At 42.4% G+C, this 13,606-nt stretch overlaps 1 protein-coding gene across 2 annotated transcripts in view; it reads right to left on the bottom strand.

Moving 5' to 3' along the window:
• PIK3CB (phosphatidylinositol-4,5-bisphosphate 3-kinase catalytic subunit beta) overlaps window positions 1-12,952 on the bottom strand; it is a 193,211-nt gene extending 180,259 nt beyond the window's left edge. The window contains exon 1 of one of the 2 annotated variants that reach the window (XM_067737676.1): window positions 12,734-12,952. The gene's annotated coding sequence lies outside the window, so the exon portion shown is untranslated. Of the gene's footprint in view, window positions 1-12,514; window positions 12,624-12,733 lie in introns of those variants that run through there. The other variant, XM_067737677.1, reaches the window with a different exon arrangement.
• Between the last annotated feature and the right edge of the window lie 654 nt (window positions 12,953-13,606).

Below are 13,606 nucleotides of genomic sequence, written 5' to 3'. Positions count from 1 at the left end.
GCAAAGTGCCTGCTATATTGTAAGCATTCCATAAACCCTGGCTATCATTATTAATATGCCTAACACAGGGTTAGACCTCCATCTTACCCACCTATGCATTAATTGTACAGGTATAATACAAGTCAATGTAGAAGACAGAATAAATACAATTTTCTTAAGCTTTAATGATACTTAAACTAAACATTAGAGTGTCCACTGTGTTTAATTTTGTAATACCTTACAAAATTACCTTTTTAATCATCAAAATAGCTGAATTTCTTTACTTTGTAGTTACATGCATTGATTACATAAATTCAAAATCACAAAAGGAAATTCAAAAGCACATAATTCAAAAGCACAAACGGATATACAATAAAGTCTCCCTACCACAAATGTCTCTCAGCATCCGAGGTTACACTCCCCAGAGGCAACCAACGTATAGCAGTTTGGGGGTATCCTTTCAGAAAGCCTGCATCTAGGGAGTTCCCTTGTGGCTTAGTAGTTAGGATTACGGGCTTTCACTACCATGGCCTGGGTTCAACCCCTGGTTGGGGAACCGAGATCCTGCAAGCCACATGGCATGGCCAAAATAAAAATAAATAAATAATAAAAAGGATTAAATTATATGTTTATGTACCAATTATCTTCAGAAAAGTAAGCCAGAAAAAGTTGACGTTATTCATTAGGTTTTAACTGAATGGAGCACTTCCTTATAATATCAACTGCATAGTTGGGAAATAAAACACTAACTTAACATGTATTCAGTTTAAACTGGTATGTATTTTTAAATTCCTGAAAAAAATAAACAACTTTGTACGTTAAAAAATAAAGAATTTTTCCATTTTAAATAATAATGCAGGGAATTCCCTGGTGGTCCAGTTAGGACTCTACGCTTTTCACTGCCGAGGGCGCAGGTTTGATCCCTGGTCCTGAAACTAAGATCCCGCAACCTGCGTGGCACGGCCAAAAATTTAAAAAAAATTTTTTAGGGATTCCCTGGTGGTGCAGTGTTTTAAGAATCTGCCTGCCAATGCAGGAGACACAGGTTCAAGCCCTGGTCCGGGAAGATCCCACATGTCACGGAGCAACTAATCCCATGTGCCACGACTACTGAACCTGCACTCTAGAGCCCGTGGGCCACAACTACTGAGCCCACGGGCCACCAACTACTGAAGCCCACGTGCCTAGAGCCTGTGCTCCACAACAAGAGAAGCCACCGCAATGAGAAACCCGCACACCACAACAAAGAGTAGCCCCCACTTGCCACAACTAGAGAAAGCCCACTCACCACAACTAGAGAAAGCCCGCGTGCAGCAACAAAGACCCAATGCAGCCAAAAATAAGATTAATTAATTAATTTTAAAAATAAAATAAAATGACCTTAGCAATTTTCTAAAAAAAAAATTGCTACCTTTTAAGATTACATTTTAAGGCAAACATTATTGACACTGTCAATATACGAAGACTTCAAGAAGGATTGTATTCCTTAAAAATATTTTCCTTTACTAAAATCAGATCCCAACCTCAGCATACAACTAACTAGATGTAGTCAGTCCAAAACTTCTCTTAAGTTATTAAATAGTTCATTTTCAAAATGGATAATACATCGGTGGCTTTAGGTCTCCACACCCACTCAGGAATGACGAAAGAATACCTGTAATTTTGTAACTACACAGTTCTCATCTATAGAAACCATTGCTTATAAATGAATTTAAAATAGTGATTAGCTCAAAACAATTATTATGGAATTTATAAGATAGGATTTTCCTGTTCTAAGTGCTTGCATTTTATTTTGTAAAATAATACACAATTTGGGAAATAATGTTAAAGGCGAAGTGGGTAACTAAAATAACATTTGTGAGTCACTGAGATTACTGTCAACAGAAAAAAGTTCAGACTTCTAAGAGGGAAAAGTGACCTACCTGACCCAATTTGAGCCCACTCACGGCTTGTCTATGGGAAGAGGCATACCCAGTAAGAGCTCAACTCTTCAGCTGTAAAGAAAATAATCACAAATCCCCCATTTGCAGATTGGACGTGCTGTCATAATGGCTTATAATGGCATCACAACCAGAAACTTGCCTGAAACAAGTTAACTGGGCTCCAGAGTTAGAAAGAAAACCTCCATTGTGTCCTGTGCATCTCCTTCTATGTGTCTGAGTACTACTAATGGTAGATGTAATGTTAATGCTCACATTCCTTTCTCCTGTGAATATGAAAAAAAAGGCCAAATAGTATTAATGCTTCTCAATTCACTATTTTTTTAAGTTAAGGGATTAACAACTGTAGTCTACTGGTTCATTTATTCAAAGTAAATTTATGGAAAAAAAAGTAAATTTATGTCTAACTTCCTCTATTCCCAATAATTTAGGATCAAGCTTAGCAACATGTTTTAATATACCACCCAAACAAATTTCCTAAGCAGAAGAGGAAAAAAAAAACTGTGTTTTCTTATTTTAAAACTCTGTAGGGCTTCCCTGGTGGCGCAGTGGTTGAGAGTCCGCCTGCTGATGCAGGGGACACGGGTTCATGCCCCGGTCCGGGAAGATCCCACATGCTGCGGAGCGGCTGGGCCCGTGAGCCATGGCCTCTGAGCCTGCGCGTCCGGAGCCTGTGCTCCGCAACGGGAGAGGCCACAACAGTGAGAGGCCCGCGTACCGCAAAAAAAAAAAAAAAAAAAAATCTGTAGAGATGATCTACACAAGTGGACTAGGACCTCTAACTATACAAAGTCATACATTAAGTATTTTTGTTACTTACACATATATGACAAACCACAAAACCACAGTCCAATTGTAAAGCCAAGGGAAAAGAAAAAGCTCATCTTACATTCAAAACAAAGGTATGGGACTTCCCTGGTGGTCCAGTGGGTAAGACTCCGCAATCCCAATGCAGCGGGCCGGGGTTTGATCCCTGGTCAGGGAACTAGATCCCACATGCCTGCCACAACTAAGAGTTCACATGACACAACTAAGAAGCCCACATGCCCCAACTAAAGATCCCGCATGCCGCAACTAAGACCCGGTGCAACCAAAATAAATAAATAAATTTTTTTTTTAAGGTACACTATATCACATAACTAATTCATTGTTTAACTCTTAACTCTAATCCATAAAACAGGACTATACACATAGAAACTTGTTTAAGAGTAGTGAGTGAAAGTTAATGCTTAAATGATTAGAAAATTGCTTCCTGTTTTCAAATACCCAGGTACTGTAAAATGAAGGTGGTGATTATTACACTAAAAAGCAACACTTTAAACTTATATAATCTCAGGCTTCCCTGGTGGCACAGTGGTTAAGAATCTGCCTGCCAATGCAGGAGACACAGGTTTGAGCCCTGGTCTGGGAAGATCTCACATGCCGCGGAGCAACTAAGCCCATGCGCCACAACTACTGAGCCTGCACTCTAGAGCCCACGAGCCACAACTACGGAAGCCCACACGCCTAGAGCCCATGGTCCGCAACAAGAGAAGCCACCACAATGAAAAGTAGCCCCTGCTCACCACAACTAGAGAAAGCCCGCGCACAGCAACGAAGACCCAACACAGCCAAAAATAAATTAATTAATTAAAAAAATAAGAAAGGAAAGAGCCCTCTTCAAAAAAAAGAAAAAAATATATATATATAGTCTCTTTCAACCTTCCTCTGAAGGACCTAACAAATAAAAAAACTATTGAGGCAATCAGCTATAAGCATAAATTCTACCCCAGTGTTCACAGCAACATTATTTACAATAGCCAAGAAATGGAAGCAACCTAAGTGTCCATAAACAAATGAGTGGATACAGAAGAGTGGTGTATATATATATATACAATGGATTACTACTCCGTTATAAATAAAAAGAACAAAATTTTGCCATTTGTAACAACATGGATGGATATCGAGGATATTATGTTAAATGAAATAAGTCAGAAAGAGAAAGACATACTGTATGATAACACTTATATGTGGAATATAAAAATTAAAACAAACTAGTGAATATAAGAAAAAAGACTTACAGATATAGAGAACAAGTGGTTACTAGTATGGAGAGGGAAGGGGGGAGGAGCAAGATGGGGTAGGGCAGCGGCCCCCAAACTTTTTGGCACCAGGGACCAGTTTCGTGGAAGACAATTTTTCCACGGCCAGGGCAGGGACGGGGGTGGGGGGCAGGAGGGGGTTCAGGTCATAATGCAAAAGATGCTTTAGGTAGTAATGCAACCCATGGGGAGCGGCAGATGAAGCTTTGCTCACTCACCTGCCACTCATCTCCTGCAGTGCGGCCCAGTTCCTAACAGGCCTTGGACCACTACCGGTCTGTGGCCTGGGGGTTGGGGACTCCTGGGGTAGGGTATTAAGAGGTACAAACTACTATGTATAAAATAAATAAGCTACAAGAGAACATTGTACAAGACAGGGAATATTTTAAAATAACTATAAATGGAGTATAACCTTTAAAAATTGTGAATCACTACGTTGTACACCTGAAACATATAATATTGTAAATCACCTATTCCTCAAAAAAAATAAATTTAAAAATAAATAAATAAGCAAAAGCATAAATTCTAGAGTCATACAGACCGGAGTTCAAAACCTGACTCTCCCACTTAAAAGCTATGTGCCACCTGGCATGTTAACTTCCCAAAGCTTCAGTTTACTCATCTCTTTTTTTTTTTTAATAAATTTATTTATTTATGGCTGCATTGGGTCTTTGTTACTGTGTGCAGGTTTTCTCTAGTTGCGGCAAGCGGGGGCTACTTTTTGTTGCGCTGCGTGGGCTTCTCATTGCAGTGGCCTCTCTTGTTGTGGAGCACGGGCTCTAGGCACAGGCTTCAGTAGTTGTGGCACGTGGGCCCAGCAGCCGTGGTTCGCGAGCTCAGTAGTTGTGGCACACGGGCTTACCTGCTACGTGGCATGTGGGATCTTCCCGGACCAGGGCTCGAACCCGGAACCCCTGCGTTGGCAGGCGGACTCTCAACCACTGCACCACCAGGGGAGCCCTCCTCATCTCTTAAATGAGGATATCATTAGTACCTTCATTACAAGTTTGTTATGAAGATAAAATGAATAATGCACAAAGAGGAGTTAGCATAATCTGACACATAGGTGAGCATTCAATAATGTTAACTTTGGTTATAGTTTAATCCTATATAGTAAATCACACAGAGGAGTTTTTCTAATAGGCTATATTGACAGTCACAGCTTTAAATGACAAAAGAACATATTGATAAAAGGAAGCAGGTAACAATAGAATACATAGAATTAAAGAAGTCACTGATCAAAAAATAATTGCCTGGCTCTCAAGGAGAAGATAGTAAATTCTTCATTAAGTTAAAGGTAAAACAATTGTTACTGGTTGGTACAGCAATATATAGTTCTCTATAACACACACACACACACACACACACACACACACACACACACACACACACACGACATTCCTTGTAGGTAGAATGAGAATCTAAAACCCAGAAGCCTCTCAGTTAGGGAAAATTTTAATAATTTAATAATGGAATGTTGAGTAAAGTACATCAAGAGTTAAGAACTAATGATTTCCAATGAAAATGTGAAATTTCCACAGCCATCAAAAGAACAAAAATAAAATAATTATAATTGATCATAACATTGTCCAAAATCAACAACCATCTTCTATGGATGTTTCCTTAGGCTCACAGTGCAAAAAACAAGTGTGTTAAGAGAATTCCAGTTGGTTTTCCCCAGGACATGCCTCTAATAATTAACTACAATGAATCTCATTGGAGGAATGATGTCCATGTAGCTGATAAACATGGAACCTAACTTTTGAAAATATACAACTGCAGAAATAAGTTTTAAATAAATTTGTGTTCAGATAACATAAGGGCAGCAATTTGTATTGATTTATAAAGTCAGAGGAAAACACTGATTTTAATAGTATGATATCTAAATACAAGATCTACACTAAATCAGTAGTTCAAGAATAAGCAATTTTAAATGACCATATTTCAACTATTTAATAGAAATTAGTTACTGTGTAACTACATGTAAGTAACATGTCAGAGGTAGTAAATAGCGGCCTGGCTACAAGAAATGAGCACCTCTATTTCAAACAGGTCTTTATTTTAACTCCTATGAAAATGTTTAACAGGTTAAGTGATTAAATAAACATTAAAGAGAACTTCAAACTGCAGTAAATTTATAATTCTGACAATCTGCAATACTCATTTAAATCACAAAAGCTCAATCATTTAAGCTAGCAAAGTACAAATGTCTCAAAATGGAGTTTGGCCTCTTGTTGACAGTCACCTCAAATTTCTTCCAGTGGCTCAGCAGGTAAGGAATTCATGGAATTCAGGGCTTCAAGGTCTAGTAAGCATTACTAAACCTTACTGGTTAAACCATCCAGTCAACACCAAGTTATGTGGGGCAATGCCTGTAGATTATCTAACTCCTTTGTCCCTTCCCACATATTCTCTACTTCATAACTACCATTACTTCTAAACAGTACAAAGAGGTAAACATGAAATTGGTAAATATTATAAATTAGTTATTAGAAATGCAAAGAAAAACTATGGTCAGGAATGTGGTTAAACTGCAGTTTAAATAAAGCTTCTGGATTACCCATGGATTTCTTTTAATCCACATAATCCTCCTCCTGAAGGCATGGATAATCAGGTTCGCATTTCCATTGAAGGCAAATGAGCATTTGCCCGGTGGTCTCCCAAGTAGCCAGAGCAGCAGGAGACAAGCTACAGGGTCAGGGATGCAGCAGTCCCTCCAGGGTTTGCAGTAGGGGATTGTGAGCTGCTGACCTGTGCTCTAACAATACCACAACACAGGGGACTGCCAGATTAACTTTCTTTATTTTGGCGGTAAATTCCCCCTATTAAAGGCTCAACCGATAATAACCTCAGGTGACCTACTTTAAATAATCAAGAAAATAAGGAAATATACATTCTTGGTGAAGAAGCGGGGGAAAGATAGATCATGGAGCCAGGACTCAGGGGAAGGATGTGTAAATTTTTTGAGGAAATGAGGAATTTCTAAATTATTGACTGCTTTAGGCTGGAAAAAAGTTAAACGAATAATGGAAAGCTACCTTTGCAATACACCATAGCTATAAAGATAGCACATCTTTCCCTCAAACCCTAGGAGAGTTGAATACCTGAAACAACTAAGTGCTGGAATAAAATGGATAGTCTAGCAGAGGTGACAATGCTAGAGAGAGAGAAGAGAGAAAAGCTGAGACTTCATAACATAATCCTTGGCAAAATTAATCTCCAGTTTACCCTAGCTTACCCTGCGATTGCAGTAAATGGGATTCTGGGTTTATCAAAGACACATGAGAAGATATGTTATGCCATCCTTTATGATTTTATCACAGACTTCGCCTCCAAATTTCTTTGTTAGATGCTCCCTATTGTAACTTGACATCATGGGATTTGCCTCCCTTGACAGGTTCCAGAAGTTATACAATAATTTTTTTTTTAATTTAAAGCCTTTTAAACATTCCTCCATCTACAAAGTTTATTGCTTTATTGCATGTAAACCCGTTATGTTGAAGACTGGAATTCTTTCATTTATATTTCTAAAAGAAAACCAACAATTAGGTTGATCAATTATCCACTTATTCCAAGTTCTAACATATTCTATGCATGAGAGACTTTCCCTTTAAAAAAACAAATAAATCCAGGGAATTCGCTGGCGGTCCAGTGGTTAGGACTCTGCGCTTTCACTGCCAAGGGCCTGGGTTCAACCCTTGGTCAGGGAACTAAGACCCTACAAGCCGCGTGGTGGCCAAAAAATAAAAAAATAATTCCAAGTGTTAAAAATGAAGGGGAGGCTGACCGCAAAGGGGTAACATGAGGAAATTCTTTGGGGTGTTGGAATTATTCTGTACATTGTTAATGGCGGTGATAGTTACAAGAATCTAGGCATGTGTTAAAACTCATAGGACTGTACATGAAAAAGGTTTTGTAAAATTTTAATATTCAAGGTCACTCTCCTTTTAGAAATGCCTTTTTTATTTAAAGAAAAAAAAAAACTATCAACTCAGAAAAAGAAAGGTCTAAATTAGAGATACGCAATCTGCATTATCAGAGCAACTGGTAGGTAACACACTATACACACCCAACCATACATCTAATACCTTTCATTTTTCCTCTCTCAACTGGAAGCTTGTGACTCAGGATTATTTAACCTGGAGATGATAACATAAAGGTTACCATGGAATATATGAGAGAACAACTTAAAAAGGAAGTACACCAGTTTAGAATCACTCCAAAGGGTAAAGCTGGACCCAGTGGCTGGAAAATATAGGAAGCCAGACTTTGATTATGAGAAAGCAGAAAGGCCTCTTCAAGAAAGGATAGTATCCTTTCACACAAGGTGTCCCAGCAGACATCAAACTACCAAAAGCACATAGGCACTCCTTAGAAAAATAGCCCATACAAATCAGGCAGCGGAGAGAAGGCAGAGGGAAAAAAAAAGTGTCAAAATTTGGAGAGGGAGATGAGAAGGTAAAAGGAGTGAGAAGCAAAGTTGCCCCACACAAGCCTGAAAATCTATAATATTCTCCTTTATCTTCCTTTTCTTCTTCTCTTCTACTAAATTTCCAGTATTGTTCTTCTAGCCTAGGATTTCCTTCTCCAACGTATCTTTTTCCTATTATCTACTCTGACAATGGAATTCTACACCTTGATTTTGCCATACCCTTCTTTCTTCACAAACCTACTAGATAGTCTTTGGGGCTTCAGTCTCAGGCAGGGGGAAAATCCTGAATTATTTGCCTCTTTCTACAACATGACAAGGCTTGCAAGTGAGCAGTTAGCAGAAGCCAAATGATAGGCACTTATCTCTCCAAGATATGGTTAAGATATGATAACTGAATCAAATGGTTCAGAGGATATTTACATAAATGCACACAAGGGGGGGGCTCAGATTTTTAAAAAATAATGTAATTGAAATAAATAATCACACCTGTTCTCTGTAAAAATTGCAACTGCTACCCTATAGGATTTGGTATGCAATACTGGATTAAACTACCACATTCTATAGAACCAGTCCCCTCCAGTCAAGACCAAAATTCAACGCTTCTAAAGAACAAAACAAGGCTGGAAAACTTGTATGGCTTCTTATTCACAAAAATACTAATGATCCAGTATACAATGAACAAAATCCACATTTGTTTTTGTTATTAACGGCTTGGCGTCTAAATGCTTAGCCTTTTCAGGAGGTACAGTACCTTAATGAAGACTGAGAAAGTAAGGAATAGAATAACTAATAGAATAGAATTAATAGAATAACTAATAGAATAACTCTAGGCCCTGTGATCACTTCCTCATTTGCACAAATCTGGGACCAAAAAAGGGTCAAGTGTGTTCAGTACATGTTATACTTGGAATCGGAAGATTTTATAATGTATTTCATTCACACATTCATTCATTCAACATTAGTTAAATTTTCCAGACACTGTTCTGGTTACTGAGAATACCCCAGGGAAGACCAAGTCCCTTCCATCAGAGAGTTTATAATATGTTGGAGGGAAAAGACCATAAACAAACAAGAAAATAAGGAAGACAATTAGCTGATAATGCAGGTAGAGTTTGGACTTACGTTTTAGTGCAATAAGAAGCCCCTGGAGCAGGAGAGTAAGTAAAGATCACTCTGACTGCTGTCTGAAAATGGACTGTAGGAGAGCAAGGCCAGAGGCAAGGAGACTAGTTAGGAAGCTACTACCTAGGAAAAACTGGGGTGGTGACAATAAAAAATAAAGTGAAGTAGGGACTTCCCTGGTGGTCCAGTGGTTAAGAATCCATCTTGCAATGCAGGGGACGCTGGTTCAATCCGTGGTCAGGGGAACTAAGATCCCACATGCCACGGGGCAGCTAAGCCCACACTCTGCAGCTACTGAGCCCATGTGCCACAACTAAGACCCGATACAGCCAAAAAGTAAATAAATATTTTTTAAAAATAAAAAATAAAGTGAAGTAAATATATTCGGGATACATTTTGGAGGCAAAATCAACAGGGTTTGCTGAAGGACTGGTTGTGTGGGGAAGTGGGGGAGGAGTGAGGCAAAGCGTTGAATTAAGGATGACCACCAGACTTTTCACTTAAGTAGGTGGAACAGGGGGGTAGAGGGGTGCGCTTATGAAATGCAGACTGCTGGGGAAGGAACAGGTTGAAGAATGGAAATCAAGAGCTCCACTTTGAACACGTCAAGTTTAAGATAGACAAATGAAGTGAAGATATGTAGGCAGGTAGAAGAAATGTGAAGTTCAGAACTGGAGAGAAAAATCTGAGAGTCAACAGCACGGTGACAGTATTTAAACCACAGGACTTGATGAGATCACTCAGAGAGAATACAGGTAGAAAAAAGTAGAGGGATGGGCTTGGACACCCTTAGGCATTAGGATGTTCTGAATTCACAAAGAGAAGGAAAAGTCAACAAAAGAGATAGAGAAACAGAGTGAAGAGAAGGAAAACCATAAAAGTGAAGTATCCTGGAAGGTTCCTTTATATAATATGATACTCTAATCCACCACCACCCTCCCATCCTGCTGGCCACACACTCTCAAATTCTATAAACAAACAAAAAAAAAAACTGAGGCCCAGAAAGACTGGGTGACATCCCCAAAGTCTCAGCTACCTGGGACCCAGGACCAGGCCTAAGAGCCAAGGTGTGACTTCTGACCCCTAGCCTTTTCACAGTGGCTAGCAGCGCTTCTACTGTTGGGTTTACCAGTGAGACAACAGCGAAGGTTATAATCTAGTAAGAACACAATGAGACTACAAGGAAGAAGATAATTTAGATTACAAGGTTAATTTTTAATTTTTTTCTATGTATTTTGTTTACATTCACAAAGCAAGTTGGATCAAAAGCCTTTATGGATGAGTCTCTAAGAAAAGCAAGAAAAACAGACAAGAGGTGAAAAAAGGCAATAAATCAAAACCCAACTCGATTTTCTCCACTTCTAAAAAACACTGTGGGTTTTCCCCAGTGGCGCAGTGGTTAAGAATCCACCTGCCAATGCAGGCAACATGGGTTCGAGCCCTGGTCCGGGAAGATCCCACATGCTGCGGAGCAACTAAGCCCGTGGGCCACAACTACTGAGCCTGCACTCCAGAGCCCGAGAGCCACAACTACTGAGCCCGCCAGCCACAACTGCTGAAGCCCACGCGCCTAGAGCCCGTGCTCCACAACAAGAGAAGCCACCACAATGAGAAGCCCGCACACCGCAACGAAGAGTAGCCCCCGCACGCCTCAACTAGAGAAAGCCGGCACACAGCAACGAAGACCCAACGCAGCCAAAAATAAAATTAAATTTAAAAAAAAAAAAAAACCACTCTGAAGGTAGAAGACTCTCATTAGGATGTGAATCAGGGGTTGTACAAAAAGGTTTTTTGATTTCAGTCATTTTTGCTTTAGTGAATACAATCCCAGTTTTAAAGCTTAAGATTTTTACTTTGTTCCACACTTGCCTCTGGAACTAGGTTAAGATCTTTATCCTGACCACCCTTTCCTATGCTACTTTATCATGACTTAAGCAGTTCTGCTTTTACCATAAAAATCTTACAGTGTAACCTAAAAATCCCCAAATGATTAATGAACTGCTGAGAATTCTGACTCGTTGGAGATGATTTTATTAGGAATCATATTTCCAAACACCCATTCAGTGCTTCAAAATAAGTACTCATCTAATTTAACTATGATGACTTCACCAGAAATAACACTGCCCACGATGATGTTTACAAAAGCACTCGTCACTCCCTTCGTATGTAGCAATGCAAAAAAAGGAGTCTGTTTCCATATTCTTCTCTGTTTATACTCTGTAACAAGTGACAGTTTAAGTGTCACTTAAGATTATTTAAACAGCAAAGCACTTCAAGTTTGATATGTCCCACCACCTTGCATCTGAAGCGAATCCTAAAACTCGCTGTTTTATTTAAACAGCAATTCCCACTCGGTACCTGAGACAGGTATTCCAAGGCAGCCTTAGGAAAAAAAAAAAAGGGACTCCAACATTCTAGGATGAGGCTATAGGATTCGTATTTTGGCCACTGTTAAGATAACAGGCTCCTGTATTAAACAACTCCAGTGGAGGTTACTGCAACATCAAAGCGCTTCGGAAATACATGCCCCCGAAAAGTACACCCGCAGCCAAGAATCGGCAATAGCTAACAAGGGAAGATGCTGCAGCAGAGTTACTCTTAACAGCCTACCACTGACCAAGCACTCGTTTTTCGGTCATGTACATCATCCTGTCCTAGCTACACAACAACCCTGTGAAGTACGTATAATTATTCCCACTAACAAATCCGGATACTCTGGCCCAAGGCCCCAGGGCTGCTCAGTGGCGGCGCCGGGATTTGAAAACACGACCCTATCCCAACAGTCCAGGATCCCCGCCCCTAAAATACACCCTGCGCAAAAAGGTATCTGAGGATCAGGAGCTCGCGGGTGTCCGCAAAGACACAAGGGGCGAGGACGCCGCCTCTCCCCAGACGCCCCTCAGGAACGCAACCCAAAGGGCCGCGTCCCTGCCGCCCGGAGGCCGGGGAGAGCCGCTCACCTTGGAGAGCCCCGGGAGGGCCGCAGGCTAGCGAGGCACCCCGCGGGCCGGCGTCCTCCGCGTCGGCAGGAAGCGCGGAGCGGCCACTCAGTCGCCGGCGCCGCAGGCTGTGGCGGGCAAGAGCGCGCCGCCGGCCCGCGCGGGGGCACCTCAGAGGCCCGCCGCGACCGCGCCGCCCCTCAGCCGCGCCGCATCCGGGTCCCGCTCCACTGCACTCACCTGCCCGGCGCTCCGCCGCCGCCGCCGCCGCCGCCGCCGCCGCTGCCGGCTCTCGGCTCCAGGGGCGCAGTTAGCAGCCCAGGCCACCGCGACCGTCCAGCTGCGGCGCTCCCATGCCCGTCTCTCTCAGTCGCCACCCGCCTGCCCCGCGCGTCGCTACACCAGCCCGTCGCCCACGGCCATGGCCAGCTCCGCCGCCGCCGCCGCCGCCGCCGCCGCCGCACCGACCGACGGAGCACGCGCGCGCCGCCGACGAAGCGCGCGCGGGCGCGCCCGCCCGCCTCAAGGGCCCGCCTCCCAGCAGCCCTCGCCCCGCCCCGCGAGCCGCTCCGGCCAATACCAGGTCTGCGGGCTGGGCGGGGCAGAGTTGGTCGCGGCTGGGAGGGGAACCGCCGCTTAGTCCTCTCCGGTTGGTGCCTGCTGGGAGGCTGAACCGCCGCCTAGATTTCTCCGGCTGCCCGACCAGCAGCGGTGCTGATGTGCGGCAGCTCCTCTTTAAGGCTCCCGGAGGACTCGGAATCGGGAATCCCCAGCAAGCCGCTTTCAGGAGAGACCCACCACCTGCCCCGGCCTTCGTAGCCGCCTCCGAGAGATTTCTCTGTTCCTGGTTTCCTTGCCGGACTTCTCTTCACAGCCACTCTCCCCAGTTCTGCGACGCTGAACTGATATCTCGGTTCCTGGGCCCTACACTTTGCTTTTCCCTCTCCCCCTGTGTCACTCCTCTTCTGGGGGTGGGGCCGCTAGGTCGGCTGACCCACAGCTGGCCCTTCAATGCCTGCACTGGTTATAAAGCAAAAGTCCAGCATTCCAAGCCCAAGATTCTTTTTCTGTGTGTTCATTTTTGCGATAATTAACATTTATCTGCAGAGGCTT

The sequence above is a fragment of the Pseudorca crassidens genome, chromosome 5 (genome assembly GCF_039906515.1).
Source record: "Pseudorca crassidens isolate mPseCra1 chromosome 5, mPseCra1.hap1, whole genome shotgun sequence".
Lineage (NCBI taxonomy): Eukaryota > Metazoa > Chordata > Mammalia > Artiodactyla > Delphinidae > Pseudorca > Pseudorca crassidens.
The sequence above is the reverse complement of the archived record's forward strand: the minus strand, read 5'-3'. Positions and strand labels throughout refer to the sequence as shown.